Consider the following 15,880-nt stretch of genomic DNA (forward strand, 5'->3'; position numbering starts at 1 on the left):
GTCAGCATGGGACAATCGAAGCGATCCAAAAATAGAGTGATGAGGTTGGAGGCTAGCGTTTGCAGAGCTGTGCTTAAAACAAGAGCTTAATGATGGTGCAGCATGAGGGTGGCGGCTGTACACAGCTGTCTTCCTCCCACCTGCGTCAATGAACAGTGACTTTAATTGAATGATTAACTTGTGTTTTGTTTAGCTTGGCTGTCCAAAGGAAAATGCTCCCTTTAATTCTCCTACTGCTGCTCCAAAGCACACGTGGTTAACGTGCTTTGGGATTTGACTCTGGTTTCTGAAGCTGCTTGTTTTAGTAATGATGATGGACAATCAGCTACTTTGTGTCACGGAAAACTAGAATATCTTATTTAATGTGTTTTTAAAGGCACAGACATTATAAGGAAGAATCATACACACAAAAGTCCCAAATGTGTAACATGACACATCAGTTAAATTATATGTGTCAGTTAATGGTTCTGTGGCTGTTACGTGTGGGAAACTGGGGAAGTAGGCTGGACTATGCTGTGATTACATCAGGAAATCACCTTAGTTGTTTTTAAACATGCACACAGGCATGTTTATAGCATCTCTCATTTATAATGGAAATGAGAAAAGGTTTTACATTTTTAAAACATGATTTTAAATTTCTTAAGCTCTATCAATCTGTAGTATGTCAATCAGTTTCAACCAGTATATATTCAAAGTTAAAATTGCACTCATTTTTCTTAGGCTTTTCATCAGCTGGAAATTTATTTGTTTCAGTTTTCAGTTTTATTTGTCATATGCAAGTCATATGCAAGAAATGTGTTTGACGAGCAGCAGTCACTCAGCAGCATGATACAGTAGGAGAAAATATAATAAAAGAAAAGAAAATAATAAAGAAAATAGAAAAATAGTAAGGCGCAAAATATTAGAGAGACATGGTAAAAGAGAAAAGATGACTAAATATATGAATATATGTACACTAGTGATTAAATAAGAAAATCTTGAAAAGAAATATGACGGGAGGGCAGATGGGATATTGCACAGGAATGAGCAGCAGAAAATTACAGTATTGCACTTTTAAATACAAATATCAATGACAATAAAGTGGAGTGACCAGTGCAGATTCAACAGAGTACTTGTGAAGCTGCAGGGTAGCTTCTGTGTGCTGTGTTGTGTGTGTTTAAGTGTTGTGGTTGAGGTGTCGTATGGCTTGGTGATAAAAACTGTTTTTGAGTCTTGTAGTCCGAGCAGACAGGCTCCTGTAACGTCTGCCAGATAGTAACAAGGAGAACAGCTGATGTGCTGGGTGGCTGTGGTCCTTGATGATGCTGTGTGCTTTACGGAGGCATCGCTGGAGATAAATGTCCTGAATGGCAGGAAGCCCCGTGCCAGTGATGTGCTCTGCTGCCTTCACCACCCTCTGTAGTGATTTCGGCTGCTGGCAGAGCAGCTTCCGTACCAAACTGTGATGCAGCTCGTCAGCAAGCTCTCATTTGCACACCTGTAAAAATTTGAAGTGATGTTGGCATTCATGCTAAACTTCCTCAGCCTCCTCAGGAAGTAAAGCCGCTGGCGAGCTTTCCTGATAGCAGTGTCTGTGTGAAGGGTCCAGGAGAAGTCCTCAGTGATGTTGACTCCAAGGAACTTGAAGCTGCTGACCCTTTCGACCTTGACACCGTTGATGTGGAGGTTTGGAGGTTTTAAATTCTTATTTTCCTATTATTTTATTGTACTTTGGCTTTACTCTGGCCCATTTCACACTGGGCTGTTCATGGCACATCCCTGTTTTAGACTGTTATTAGCTGAGCTATTTATTAATTCAGTTTACATTGTGAGATTTACTCCCCTTCCCTGGGAAAATGAGAAAAGACCAGAGTATTTAACACCAGAACTGCCTAGATTCCAAAAACCCTGGAACTGCCACTGAGGATATTTTTACCCTCTTTCACAACAAGAAATTTCTCGAAACAAATCAGAAATCTAAAGATGATGCCATTTAATAGAATCAGATCTCAGGCAAATTTTAATGAGTAGAAAGTATATTCAATAAGTTCTGCACCAATAAGGCGGTACCATAACCCCATGTGTTACATCACTGATGTAAGATATAACTACGACTACAAGGAGCTTTGACAAAACAGCAGTGTCTAATGCTCTAGGAATGAGTTATACAATAAACTTATTATCAGGTTCATAAACACATCAAAATAATGTGATTACTTTTAAACGTATCTATTCTTTCTGTTTCATAAGTCACAGTAAGAATCTTATAAAAATGAATGGCTAGATTTGGCTGATTTCATGCTCTTGCGGCTTTGTTCAGCTTATTGTAACACATTTGTAAAGGTCTTTTCTAGCAGTGCAAATAATGCAGTTTCAACTAACATTTATTTTTAACTGAAATGGATGATACCAGTTTATGATCGGTAACCTGCAAGATTTATGCAAGACCAAGCAAAAAACCCAACAAAAACAAAACGTGGACCAGGATAAAAACAACGCTCGGTAACAGCCCAGTCCACTGAAAATCTGAATCTTGCCATCTCAAGATCACTTCTACTTTATTCACCACACTCATTCACTGTGACTTTAAAAAAAGTCATCAAATTGAAGAAGCACAATCACGTCTTTAAGAAAGACATCTTATTTGTATTCCAGACTCTCACTGTGTCTCCTCACGTGTGACTGAGGCAAGTGAACGAACAAGAGTGAGCGAGGAGGGAAGAGGGCAGAAAGAGGGAGGGAGTGCATGAATCTAATGCATTGCAGCAAAGAACTGTGACAGACCAGGCATTTATTTGAGCAGAGACTGCTGGTGTAGAAGGAAGGACGCAGGAGCAGCAGCGGCGGCAGCAGCACTCAGAACTGCTCTATCACTCAGTGCCTCTATCACAGCTGGAGACAAGGTGGACACAAAGAGGCGGAGACACAGGGATTACACACTGGGAGCACAACACCTCTCTAATGCCACCACCAGTATGATTTCTGGATTACTATATTGGCTTCTCGAGCTTTGCCTTGCAGCATATGAGTTCTCTTTTCCTTCTGACACTCTTCAGTCCATTTACTTCTTGCCTTTGGTTTGATTTCAAGGAATATTCATACCAACAGAAAGCATGGCTTAAATGAGAATTAGTGCCTGCCTATTTACTGGTCAGACATTAGTACCAGCAGAAGACTGAAGATATATAAATCTCCTGACCAATCCTCTGCGATCTGTCTTGAGTTTATCATATCACTGTGTCTCGTCCAATGGAAAAAAGTCAAGGGATATCAGTCATTAAATATATAACAGGTTCTGCTCCAAATAGGCCTTAGCCTTTCTTTTTTCACTTATTTTTTCTATACCTATATTTTATTTTTCATTTTTTGTCAAAGTTTGGTCACACAAAAGACAACAAACAGCTCCACTATTGGCTTCACAGTTCCAGTGTTGCTCAATTTTGTGCATTGCGGGGTGCCCAGGACTTTGATCTAAAACACACTGGTAAGTAATACAAGTTTCTAATGTTCATGTAAACCTTTTCTGGCTGTTGACAGACATCTGTTGAGTCTTACTCTTTGTTTCTGACATGACACTGCATAACTGTGTAATATGTTCAGTGAAATGTAATCATTTTGATATTTACTGGGTAAGGTTTGTAATATTTAATATAATTTAGATGTTCTCTGTAATTCTGGAATATTTTAATTATTATTATAATTGTATTAAAAAAGAAAATCTAGGTTTTTTGTCATGTTTGTAGCCTGCCTGCAGAGTTTCATGCATTATGCTAACAACACTGACTGGCTAACCGTTGGGTGGTCAGACTTCTTCTAAATCATCTTCTTGTAATTTTGTTGCTAGGCTACAGTTCCCTGCTGTGAGAGTAATCATCCAGGCTGTCAACAGTGACATGATTTAGTATGTTTGGATATCAGCATAACTTATTACTTTGGATCTTAAAGCTTATGCTGAATTGTTCTGTCCAGATGCACAGTGGAAACATCCATTTAGCTGTTTATGCTATACATATAGATGACAAATTAAAGGAAAAACATAAACCATTGAGACAATCTAGTAGCTGTCTTAAGTTAAGCTATCGGTCGAGTAGTACTCTAGGGAAACATGATGAAACATTCCTATGACACATTAGGCGGTTATCTAAACACCAACTTATGGAATATTGTTTTAGAAGACTAGTTGTCCATCTCGCCGGTAGAATTTTAGAGACTTGTAAATTCAATGTCAAGGTGGACTGAAGTTCTTCTAGTGGGATGAAGTGATCATATTTCCTTGTATTTCTTAGTTGTTTGTTGCTTTCTGAATTGTAATGCTGAACTGTCAAGGTTGTTTATGCTATAACAATACTGTAAGCACATATCACAGTTCATGAAAAAACAGATCTAAGCGTAACTAAGGCTATTCACCACTTAAAACATAATCACTAAATGCAGCAAAATCTGCATCGTTGTCTGTTGTAAAAGATAAATTGTCACTTTCCTGTGTGAATCCACAGGCTTCTCTGTAAGAGATTTGCAGCTCTGTTTACAGCATAAATTACTGCTTTGCCTTGACACCGTCTCGGGATGAAACAAACAAAAAAAAAAACAAGCCTCCCTTTGCATCTTATCAGGTTCATAAAGAAGCCATGTGGTTCATTTTCAAGGAACTTGATGTCAACTACGGATCCCTGCCGCTTGTTCAGTCTTCTCTAACCTCTTACTATATCAACTATAATAACACATTCTTGTAATTGTGAAGTACTAAGCAGTCTGAGAATCAAGTTCACCATACACCGGCGGCCTGTGTCCTACAGGATTTGAGTATTGGTGGTGGGCGGTTTCTATTTACTGCAATCACGCTACTCTGTTACCCATAGGCATGTTGAGATAAGAGGAGCTTTGCACACACATTTAGATTACGGAATCACTTGTTTGTATGCAATCAGGGCCTCTGAGATGCCGGACAAGTGGCGTACCCTTGAGAGAGCATGTGATGATGAGCCAATGTGCACAACCCTTGATGCCACTTGTGATTCTCGAAGCAGTAAGGTGATGATGAAAGGCTGGTAATTGCCGCTGATTAAGATATTAGAAAAGCATTCACCCATGATTAATGAAATTATATGTGTCATCAAAATCAGAGCAAACATAGTTCAATTGATACAGTCCTTTCATCAAAACAGGATCACTTAAAAAAGTGAACAGAATTTGATTTATTTACTCACAATTCAATATAAAAGGATATAGGTTAGGTCTTGTTAAACAATACTTTCGGCCTGAGCTGAATACATGAATCATTGTGGCAGCATAGCTCAATATTGCTATTGTCAAGCATGGGTTGTTATTCTTACTTTTTACTCTTTACCCATCAGCCAGTATTCATCCGACTGCATATACTCTACATATTATGGCTGGAAAAAAAAAGAAAACAAGATTGCATAATATTGGTTCTATTTTCTTCTTACAAATCCAAACTGCTCTAAACCAGCAGCCCTGTGGGGAACGGAGCATGCCAGCTCCGAACAACAGACTATCAGCCATTCTTTTGAAGCTTAATCCAGCACAAATCCCATACCAAAAACATTAGTCTCAGTAGCAAGCATATGTGCCATATATTATTGAACAAGGAAAACAATAGGAACAGCATCAAAAACAAGTGAGAAACAGAAGCACACTGGTGGACCTCAAGAGTGATCTGCAGCTGGCTTTTACCTACATAAATCTATTAATGTGTGCTGATGTGTTGCAACACTGATGACTACAAACCACATATTTTGCATGTATTTGCTGAAGTTGCTGGTTTTGTTATTCTCTGTTTAGCTTTATCTCGTCACGATTACCTGATATAATATGTGGTGTTTTTTGGAATAAAGTAGATTTATGAAATATTAACAGAATGGTTACAAACTGCTTTATTTCCATTGGCACTATTTCATCACACTCTCTAATATAACATGCTACAATAAATTCAGTTTGTGTGTCATGTAAACCCCTATTTAAAAATACTTTAATGCCAATTATGCCTTTTGTTTTGTTTAATCTTTAGCATCATTATATTCGGCTTTTTTTCAAGTCAAGAGGCATTTTTATGTCCAAAGGCCTATCAAGTTTTAAGTCAGTTCATAATTAGAATTTTAGACTCTCACCTGTGCATTTTTTCACTGTCATATTCTCACCAAAGCATTATTATTTGCCAGTAAACACTGAATTAAGAACACACGCAACATCACATCAGTATGTGATGAATAATTAGTCAATAATTAGTCCCAAAAAAAGACACTTTTTTGAACTGATGATCAAATGTTATCACAAAGCAAATTAATGCAAATACCCATATGACTTTTTGTTGTATCATTAAAGTGAAAATTTTTTGTTAGAGACAAACTGAGAATAAACTGTGCGTGAAAGACGTTTAATGGGGTCACTGGAGATCCTTCATGAGCTATGAATTCATCCAGTGACTTTCCTTTTAAACCAGACTTGTGTGTATATCAGTGGTTATCTATGCACTTCACTGACGTCTCTTACAGCAGAGTGGCAGTATGAGTGAAAGAGGAACACAACCTCACTGATCTATGCCTTGTTCATATTGTAGATCTTGGCAGTTAGAGATCAGATGCAGAGAAGTTTAGGCAGTTTAAACTGGAAGGTTTGACCAGCTGTCACTGACTTTCTAAAATACTTGTTGCAACCTTATGTGTCACCTCATAGACAGATCAACATTACTATGTATTTTAACTGTGTATGTGTTAAATCAGTGACCTCCAATAATTGAGATGAGAATAAAAATGTTTTACCTTATAAAACCTTAAAAATTATTTTGCAGGTTGATGATTTATAAACTTTTTATAAAGACATTACATTATGACACAAAGCACGTAAAATGAAGAGGAAATATTAACGATTCTGTACTATAACTCATTCAAACAAATATTGACACTTTTAACTCCCTTTTAAAAACAATATGTCCTTGATTTGTACCTTCCTTGGATGCATCTGTTCAGATAATATAATCAACTCAACTTGATCTTCAAATAAATCTTCTTCAATACATTTTTCAGCTTTTAAAATATTATGCCTCAAATTTATGCATGAAATTAATAGTGAGAAAATACATAATCTTTTGGTAAACTGACCAAATTAGTAACAAAAGATTGGTAGGACAGGTCTCGCCTATGCTAATGGATAAAAATGTCCCTTCCCCCAAAATCCTTTGTACCTGCTGACATCTTCAGTAGACATTTGAAAGCGTGGGCATGTCTGAACAGGTTGCTTCTGCCCTCATTAGTATTTTATCATAATTACAGTGAGACTACAGACTGACAGCTCTATTTAATCTGGTACAATGCTGCAGGTAGATAGTCACTAAATTAATAGAAATATCACCCTACCATTCTAGGAGATATAATAATGATAATACCTGTATTTGTATCAAAACACAAAGTTAGAAATGCTTCAGAGTGTGAACAAAATCATACAGTAAAGATAAGCATACATGTTCCAACAAACAGACACGTAATCAACTATACAGTCTGATATTTATTCCAACATACACACAGGCTTAAGAATGTTGTTACCAAGTCTGGTTGCTGCAACTTCAAAGATGTGATGGCCTCTGGTTTTAAAGTAAAAGCATGGAACAATTAAGACCCCTTGATCTGACGATATGAGAAGTCGGCTGCAGTGATACGGTCTCAGCGCCTCTGATATGGATACGTTTTAAGGAAAGTCCAAATCAGGTTAGAGATTTGAGATTCAAAATTCAGATGTTGTTCAAAGACGAAACCAAGCATTTGCTGTATTCACTAAGACCAGAGGGGTTGTTGGGCTTAACAGAAAAGTACAAATGTGCATAGTGATTTTCAGGTAGAACTTCACAAAGGTGGCTTACATAAATACAAATTGAGTATTGTTCACTGTCTTATATACATATAATGCACAGGAATGCGTGACAAGGGAATATAGACATCTAATTTTGGTAGCCCAAGTTAAGTAAAATACTGCCACAGCAAGGCACAATTTGGAAAAGAAATGAAACAAGATGAATACATTGGTAGAGGGGGGAATATATTATTGAGTTTGGGTAGGCTTTCAGAGTGTCCAATTACATTAAATCTTCTCAAAGCCATTAAAAGCAACTGACAGATTCTTAATGGACAAGGCACCGAGTCCATAATATTCAACTAGGACAGAAATAGTTTATATTCCGGTAGGTGCAACGAACAGAATTACAGACCTACATATTCATGTGTCCTTTCCATCACTGAATTAAACTGGGAGTATATTTTTCCAATTAATTCAGCATAAAACTGCATAAGTCTTTGCTTATTTGTGGACTTCTGAGATTTAATAATAAACATCACTATTATCATTAATATTATATTACTGTTTCATTATGCTGTTGTTATGTTATGCTATTGTTGTTGTTGTCTAATTGGTCATTTTTAATTGTTTTTCAAGACCTGGCTCATACTTGCAGCTTGAAAAATTACCAAACCAAACTCATCCTCCTATTATACAAATGCTGATTATATTCTAGCACTGCTTGATCAGATAATTAATGAACCAGAACCTAATTGGATAAAGTGGTGTCACACCGCAGCAGTATTTATAAAATCTCTGGCAGCCTGTCATCTACAGCTCTTGGCACAGCTGCCTTTCTGCCTTCTGTCACTTGCAGCATTAGAAGTGGCCATATATGTTTGGTTTTAATTATATAGGTTATAGTGAATGTTAAATTGTAAAGAAGGTATCCCTCAGCATTACAGCAAAGCATTACACCTGCGTTAGCGTTGATCTTATAAAGAAAAGGCAAAAAAAGGGCTAATTTTTAAGATTCAGGAGTTCCAAAAAGGACAGTTTTATTTTGATCAAAATACTGCTGACATAATAATACTGTTACGTAGCTACTCTCAAATGTGTTATATTGGTACTGTTGCAGAAAGTCACAGATATTGCCAGTTTGTCTTATTTTAGGGTCAGACTGCCAGCCAATAGCCATGTGTACTGTAAGATATTGTAATGAGGCTTAGAAAGTCATTCATTTCTCAGTAGAGGACTGCTAACAGCTTGAAACATATGGAGGGAAAACCGCAAACCAGTGTTGCTGGCAATTCAGCAGTGATTATTAAGGAACACCTGTTTAGCTGGCTGGCAAGGCGACTCAGGGTCCTGCTGAATAGCAGCAGGCTAATGAAGGTCTTCTCAGCTTAATTGTTTGGGCTATAAATAGTGACCGATAGAGGAATAGGGTGCTTCACCATTCTCATCCATTTTTTCCCCATACATACAGAGAATGCGCTATTAGAGGTTTGTTGTTGTGGGTTGTGAGTAGAGGAGGCACTCACTGTCAACATTACCAATTACAAAAAAGCCATTAACAGTAAACTGTGAAATTAAACATTGGTGCAAGGACGCATGCATAAACTAAAGGGTTAGTTTTCCAAGTGTGGGCGAGACTAATAATTTCCAATAAACACTTTAGATGTAAGCTATGTTAAAACACAACTACACCATTAATATGAATTTGATTATGAAGGTTAATAGCTGCTTTTTAGCTTGTGGCCAAAGCCTAATAAAGGTCTTTATCATCAGCAATTCAAATCATGGTGAAAATGTCTTGAGTTGGCCCACAGAGCCACCAACATTCATACTGCTTTTGCTCTTACAGAACCTAATTTTAGAGGAAATGAAATGCAGAACACACTAATTGCAACATTAGCCTGAACTATGTCTTTAAATTACTTTTTGATGGACGAACTCAATGAGAATAAAGCAGGATCATCTGATTTTCTGTTAAATACTGTTTGAAGCATTGCCAGTGCAGTGTGTGCCCTGCTGTTCAGGGGTCACCTTTGTTGATGTTGTTCAAATAAGTTTGGTTGGCAGTGTTTTCCAGGTCAACTGTTTTTGAGAGAGGGAGTGATAACTTTCACAAGCCTTAAAGTTTCACAGCTAGGACTGAAAAAAACATTCTTTTGAGCAGTCAATGAGAGAACAATTAGGTTAAAACCTGTTTTGCACTCTAAATTTTTGCAGCAAAATAAAATGACACAAAACACGTTTTCCTTGGTAATAATTAGTGTACAGATAAAAAATACTGTTGATGACATATGACGGGCTCACTGTTTCTTGCTCTTTACTCTTGCTCTTTATCACAAGACTGCCAAAACAAGATTGCCAAATTAACTTTTCCATCACAGTACTGCATCTCTATTTTAAAGAAGGTTTTCAAATTGATGGGAGTAAACCTTTATTTGACAGTGCACATTTTGGATATTAGACATAATTTTTCTTTGTCCCATGGAGGAAACTAATACATGTTGCAGTGTCTACTGATAACCGTTGATGTTTTCAAACTCACCATATTCTCTAAAGATATTTGAGAAATGACAGCAGTATTGGATTATGCAAAGTTAAAACTCTGTTAAAGTTAAAAATCTAACAAAGACTGTATTAACTAAAATATGAAACACATGAGTATACAAATAAATGTGGCTTAGTTAAAAATAACATGTGGTAAGAACAGAAATGTATATGTTTCTGATTTTTTTTTACAGTGATGAATTTTTGCTGTTGTTCAACCTTTTTGTGTTCACAGGGAAGATTTGATCAAGTAAAACTAAACTTTTTGGTCGTGCTTCAGTAAAAAACAGTTATGGTTGTCGTGTGATGTGAATATAGTAGCCTGTTGTGTTGTAAACTGTTTGGATGTGCTTGAGGAAAAAGAGACTATTTTATTGTATTTTGCAAACATATGCTTTGTCAGCTGATTGCGTGGTAATGTCCACCCTGCCTGGGGACGAAAATCTTCTCTTGTTGGTCTGGTGACTCAAACAGGCTCTAATCCACACTTTATCATCTATAAAATGTAGTAACCCCAACATTATAGCTAACAGGACCAGTAAAAAAGTAACAGCTTAAACTGATTTTTAGTTTTAGCCTACTTATATTCCACTGAGCTGTTGGTTCTAGTTAGCTAACATAAAATAATTTCAGGCTGCCATGTTCTGTATTGACACAAGATGGCGCTAAACATGTTCTATAAACTTTAAGTGCTTATTTCTTAATCCAGTTTCACAGACAGTGTTAATCTATGTCCGTTTTTGAGAGCATGGCTCTATGGTAAATTTGCCTTTATAGATGTAGTGTTACATGTCCACTCTAAAAAAATGAACATAAAAGAATCACCATCTTTTATCATCAACTTAAGAGCAGCAGGAAATTACGGAGCCCTCGCAAAAGTTTCATACATCTCCGAAAACGTCGGAGCACTTTTGCAAATATGTGATGTCTTGTAAAGCGAGCAGATATCTGACGTTTACACAACTACATTCACGTCTCAAAATATCTTAAAAGTGTATTTTGTGACCCAGAAAGAGTAATATTACAACTAAGTAGCTGCAGCCATTGTTGGAATTCAACTTTTGCAAGATCTCACAAAAGTCTGTCTTAATTTTTTTTCTCCCATGTCCCCTGCGAGGCTCCGTAGGAAATACTAGAAACACCCTTTAAAAATATGCTGCAGCAAACATCAACAACACTTAACAACAACCGCACTCCAATTTACATCAAAAGGCAGAAGGACCTGACCTATTTGATAGGACTAATGCAAAGTTTTATTCCAGATAACATTCACAAACATCTTTTTCTCTCCTCCATCGTTCCAGTAAATCATGATTTAACTTTAGCTTGACATTTAGAAATCGTAAGAGTAAATCACCTTAGGTGTTGTGGATATCATCCACTGCTTGTTGTCCCTGCACCATTGTCTTTGATACTCCAGACAGTACAAGAGTGATTTTGACATCATGCTGTATGTACCTCTACTTGCAGAAAAGCCTTCAAGGCCAAGTGATGAAGGGTTGCACAAAGTCTGGCTGGCAAGCTTTCTCCCTGTCTGTAATACTAAGTCTATTTCTTTCAGCTGAAATAGAACCATATGACATGATGACCCGCACCTATTTTTCACAGAATCCTCTGACATTCCAAATAGAGTAATGTGTGGATGAAACACTCTGTCCCATTCTTGCTTCCTTTTCTGTCTTTTCTTGCAGACTTAACTTGCCATGTTAGTGCTTTTTTACAACAGGCTTGGTGTGTAATGGCCTTCAGACTGACACAAGTGTTCTAATGTGTATCAAGGTACAGAACAATGACAGAGGTTCAGTCATGTTTTATTAACACTTTTTCTAATTATTTAATAAATTATTTACTAATTCAGTGACATTCCACCAATGCAAGCAAAGCAAAAGGTGCTATTTAGTAAAATCTAAAAATAGATGTCAATTTAAAAGATGAAAGTGAAAGCATTTTGTAAGAAAGCTTTTCTCATTTAAGTCATCCTTTAAATTAATGTGATCTTGTAGAATATTGTCTCTGGAATCACGATTAATGCTGCTTCACTACAATCCCAGTGAAATCTATATTGGCCCAGTGTTTTGAGGTTGTGCCTGTGTCCTGTTAACAATGTCTTGAGCTTGTCAAGCTAAAAGCCCAGCAGCCTTTTTCTGGTTGTTTGTGCATGCATATTGTAGATAAACATCTAGGTTTTGACAAGAATGTGATGGGTTTCCCATTATACATAGCATTAGTAGAGATAGCATTAGCAAGAAAACAAGCTTTGGTGTTTCTTCATTGTAACAGATACGTTTCCTCTTACTAACCACTGTAGTGTGAAAAAGCTCCTTTTTTAACTCCTTCGGCACATTCTTTGTTTTGATAATTTTTTTTGAGACTGTGTAAATATTGGACAATTTTAGTGTTTAGTGTCTTTTATTGTTGTACTTTTAATATGTTTTTCTGAAACAATCCTTTGTAAATGAGACATTGAGTTTCAGTGGGAAAACCTGTATAAATAGAGGTTAAATTAAGAAATAAAAACATTAACAAAGAAACCCCTGATGATGGAGAGCAGACATCAACCCCTGCCCTGTCTGGTTAAATAAGACAGGCAAGTTGAATAGGTGCAGACTCCATCAGCACTTTTAGAGTGACATATATGAGAAAATCATTTGGTTGAACAAACAAAATTTAATCGGCTCTTTTGCAAAGAAACTGTCTTAATTTTTCATTAATATTTTGAATGCCCCTGTAGATTATTGACAGTGAACCCTGTCAGATTGTACTCAAGCCTTTTAATTAGGTTCTGATTTTTAATTTGTAAACAGATATTTAATTTAAACTTTTCTAAATGAAGATGTAGGCTAGGGTTTCTGAGTTTATTAAAAGCTATTTATTCAGTGATTTGTATACATTATTATATAATATGAAAAATTATTGTACATTAACCTCCTATGACCTGAACTCTTCCATGGCATGCATTTTTAATTTCTCTTTGATATTTGGGCATATTTGGACACGATGAATATAAAAACAAAGAATTACCAGATTTGTATTTCTTTTTTTTACCAGATTTGTTTCTAAGAAAAATGAGAGCCACATATAAGGATATTTGTTTAAAATTTTGATAGAACAGTAGCAGTATAATGTCCTTGTAAGTGGATATCAAGCCCTTGTATAGCAAAATTGAGTATTTTGGTCTAAATAACCCAAATTGTGATGTCCACATATGTGGACGCCAGGTCCTAGGAGGTTAAACAGACTGTAAAGTATAAATAAGCTCAAGCTTAAACATCTGCTATGATTCCATATAAGACTGGTTAGAAACATTGTTTCTGCAAAATAAGTATGGTTACTTTTGATGATGTCTTTATAATTTGCCAATAATATGTGTAGGTGTTTTCACAGTGTTTTATTGCTTCTCTTACTAAAGGAACATTTCTTCACTACTCGCTATCGGCAGCTAATAGTAAATATTTTGAAGTAACAACTACTGAAGTAATAATATTTTACAAAGGGAGTGCAGAAAAACAAAGATCCCTAGGAAACACTGGAGAAGCATGAAGGAGTCTATCTATAGATAGATTGATAAAGCAGTTTTATACAGTATGATAATGAGCGGTGATCAGTAACTCTGAAAACTTGCAATACATTCTGCGTGTTCTTGCTCATTCAGTCTGCCTTGTGTCTGTCTGTTTATTATTTTGTGCATGACATATGTACTGTGGAATTCATCATTTAATGCCACCGAGATCTCATAAAGCACACATGGCTCTGAGTCTAATGAATTTTGAAATACAACAAAAAAGGACCACACTGGCAAAAGAATAACATACATTTTGTATTCAACATTGGCAAGCTAAAATCCGTGCTCATTAAGCTTGTCACTACCCCATAAATAGTTTTTTAAAAAAGCCACACTGCCTATAAAGTAGTTCAGAGAACACGACAGAGGTATGCCCAACACTGTTGCAAACTATTCCAAATTTCATGCATATCAAATTTAATTAGCAGCTATTTTATTCACTCTAACAAAAGGATCACTCTTCATTTCACACTAGAGATTGCAAGATGATTATTTTTTTCACTTTGGGACACAGTAATGTTAAGACAGGTATATGTGTTTCTAAGCCTTCCCACATATCTTTATATTTTACTTCCAAGGATACAGAATTTCTTCTAAGTTTTTGGTGGTCTTTGGGAATAGTTCTCTAGCATTTTCTTTGAATAGTAGTTGCTTTTTCAATCACTTTTCGCCCAGTCACTCTACCTGATCATTTTTGGAACCACGTAACACTGACCTATGAATTATGTAAGAATAAAAATGGCACCTCACTCAAGGGATGAACCAGTGTTGTGTCTATAGATGACAGAAAACTCCGTAAAAAATAATTTAAAATTGTATCAGTAAATACTGCAGCTTTTACCTGAAAAGTTGACACATGTCATTGTGGTGTGCAGTTTGAGAAAAATGAACAAAACTAACAGCAGATAAACAGTAACCTAAAGCCATGTCTTTAAGAAATAGGAAGAAGAATCCAGTAAAGGGTTGACACAGGACCTGAGAGATGCATCTAGCCCTTCAGCTAATCCAGTTACTGTTCACTGAAGCCTCATAAGAAATGGTCTCAGTGGAAGGCTGGCTGTCAAGAAGCCATTCTTAACACATCCACACATGTGCAATAACACTAAGTGCAATAATCTTTTCTGGCATCGTTGTATTTTTACTCAGTTGTATATAGCATTCGTATTCTATTTTTATCTTATTGTATATTTTTATTCTATTTTATTCTACTGTATATAGTATATTATTTTATTCTATTCTGTACAGCTGTGTACTGTATTTATTCTTATTGTATTCTAATTTTTGCGTCATAACTTTTGCACTGTCCACTTCCTGCTGTGACAAAACAAATTTCCCACGTGTGGGACTAATAAAGGTTATCTTATCTTATCTTAAGAAAGACAAACTGGAAAAATAGGCTAAGGTATGTCAAATTGCACAAGAACTGGACTGAAAATCAATGGGAACAAGTACTATATAATATACTATAATAAGAAGAAAATACTATAGAATAATGAATTAAAATTTGAAATTGTCATCAGTGTACATGGAGGAAGTTGTGGGGCTGCATTTAAGCAAGTGATGTTGGGGATCTTCATAATTCCATCTAAAACTGATGGAATTATGAACACAGAAAATTTACAGAAAAGATCTACCATGCAATGCTATGTGGTAATGTCTTCATTTTTTCAGCATTACAATTATCCCAAATACACACAATGCAGTAATACCATACTTCAATTAAATTGTATTCATATAGTGTCGAATCATAACAACAGTCGCCTCAGTGTGCTTTATATTGTAAGGTAAAGACCCTATAAGTATTACAAAGTAATACCCAACAAATGATCCTCCTTTGACAAGCACTTGGTGACAGTGGGAAGGAAAAACTCCCTTTTAGCTTGTAGAAATCTCTGGCAGTGGAGGAATTTGTTTATCTTTAGCCTGCAATTTCAGGGTTCCTTCAGTGTTGCACACTGGCCCCCGTAAGATAATTCACTATGGTGTCTCTAG

The 15,880-nt window shown here is 36.2% G+C and overlaps 1 protein-coding gene across 1 annotated transcript in view; it reads left to right on the plus strand.

Annotated features, from left to right (window-relative positions):
- Positions 1-2,791: 2,791 nt before the first annotated feature.
- lrrc4ca (leucine rich repeat containing 4C, genome duplicate a) overlaps positions 2,792-15,880 on the plus strand; it is a 149,219-nt gene continuing 136,130 nt past the window's right edge. Inside the window, exon 1 of the mRNA XM_085281770.1 lies at positions 2,792-3,463. The gene's annotated coding sequence lies outside the window, so the exon portion shown is untranslated. The remainder of the gene's footprint in view (positions 3,464-15,880) is intronic.

Source organism: Mchenga conophoros, linkage group LG7 (genome assembly GCF_057382185.1).
Source record: "Mchenga conophoros isolate Kocher_MC1m ecotype Shallow Benthic linkage group LG7, M_conophoros_male_GT1.1, whole genome shotgun sequence".
NCBI lineage: Eukaryota > Metazoa > Chordata > Actinopteri > Cichliformes > Cichlidae > Mchenga > Mchenga conophoros.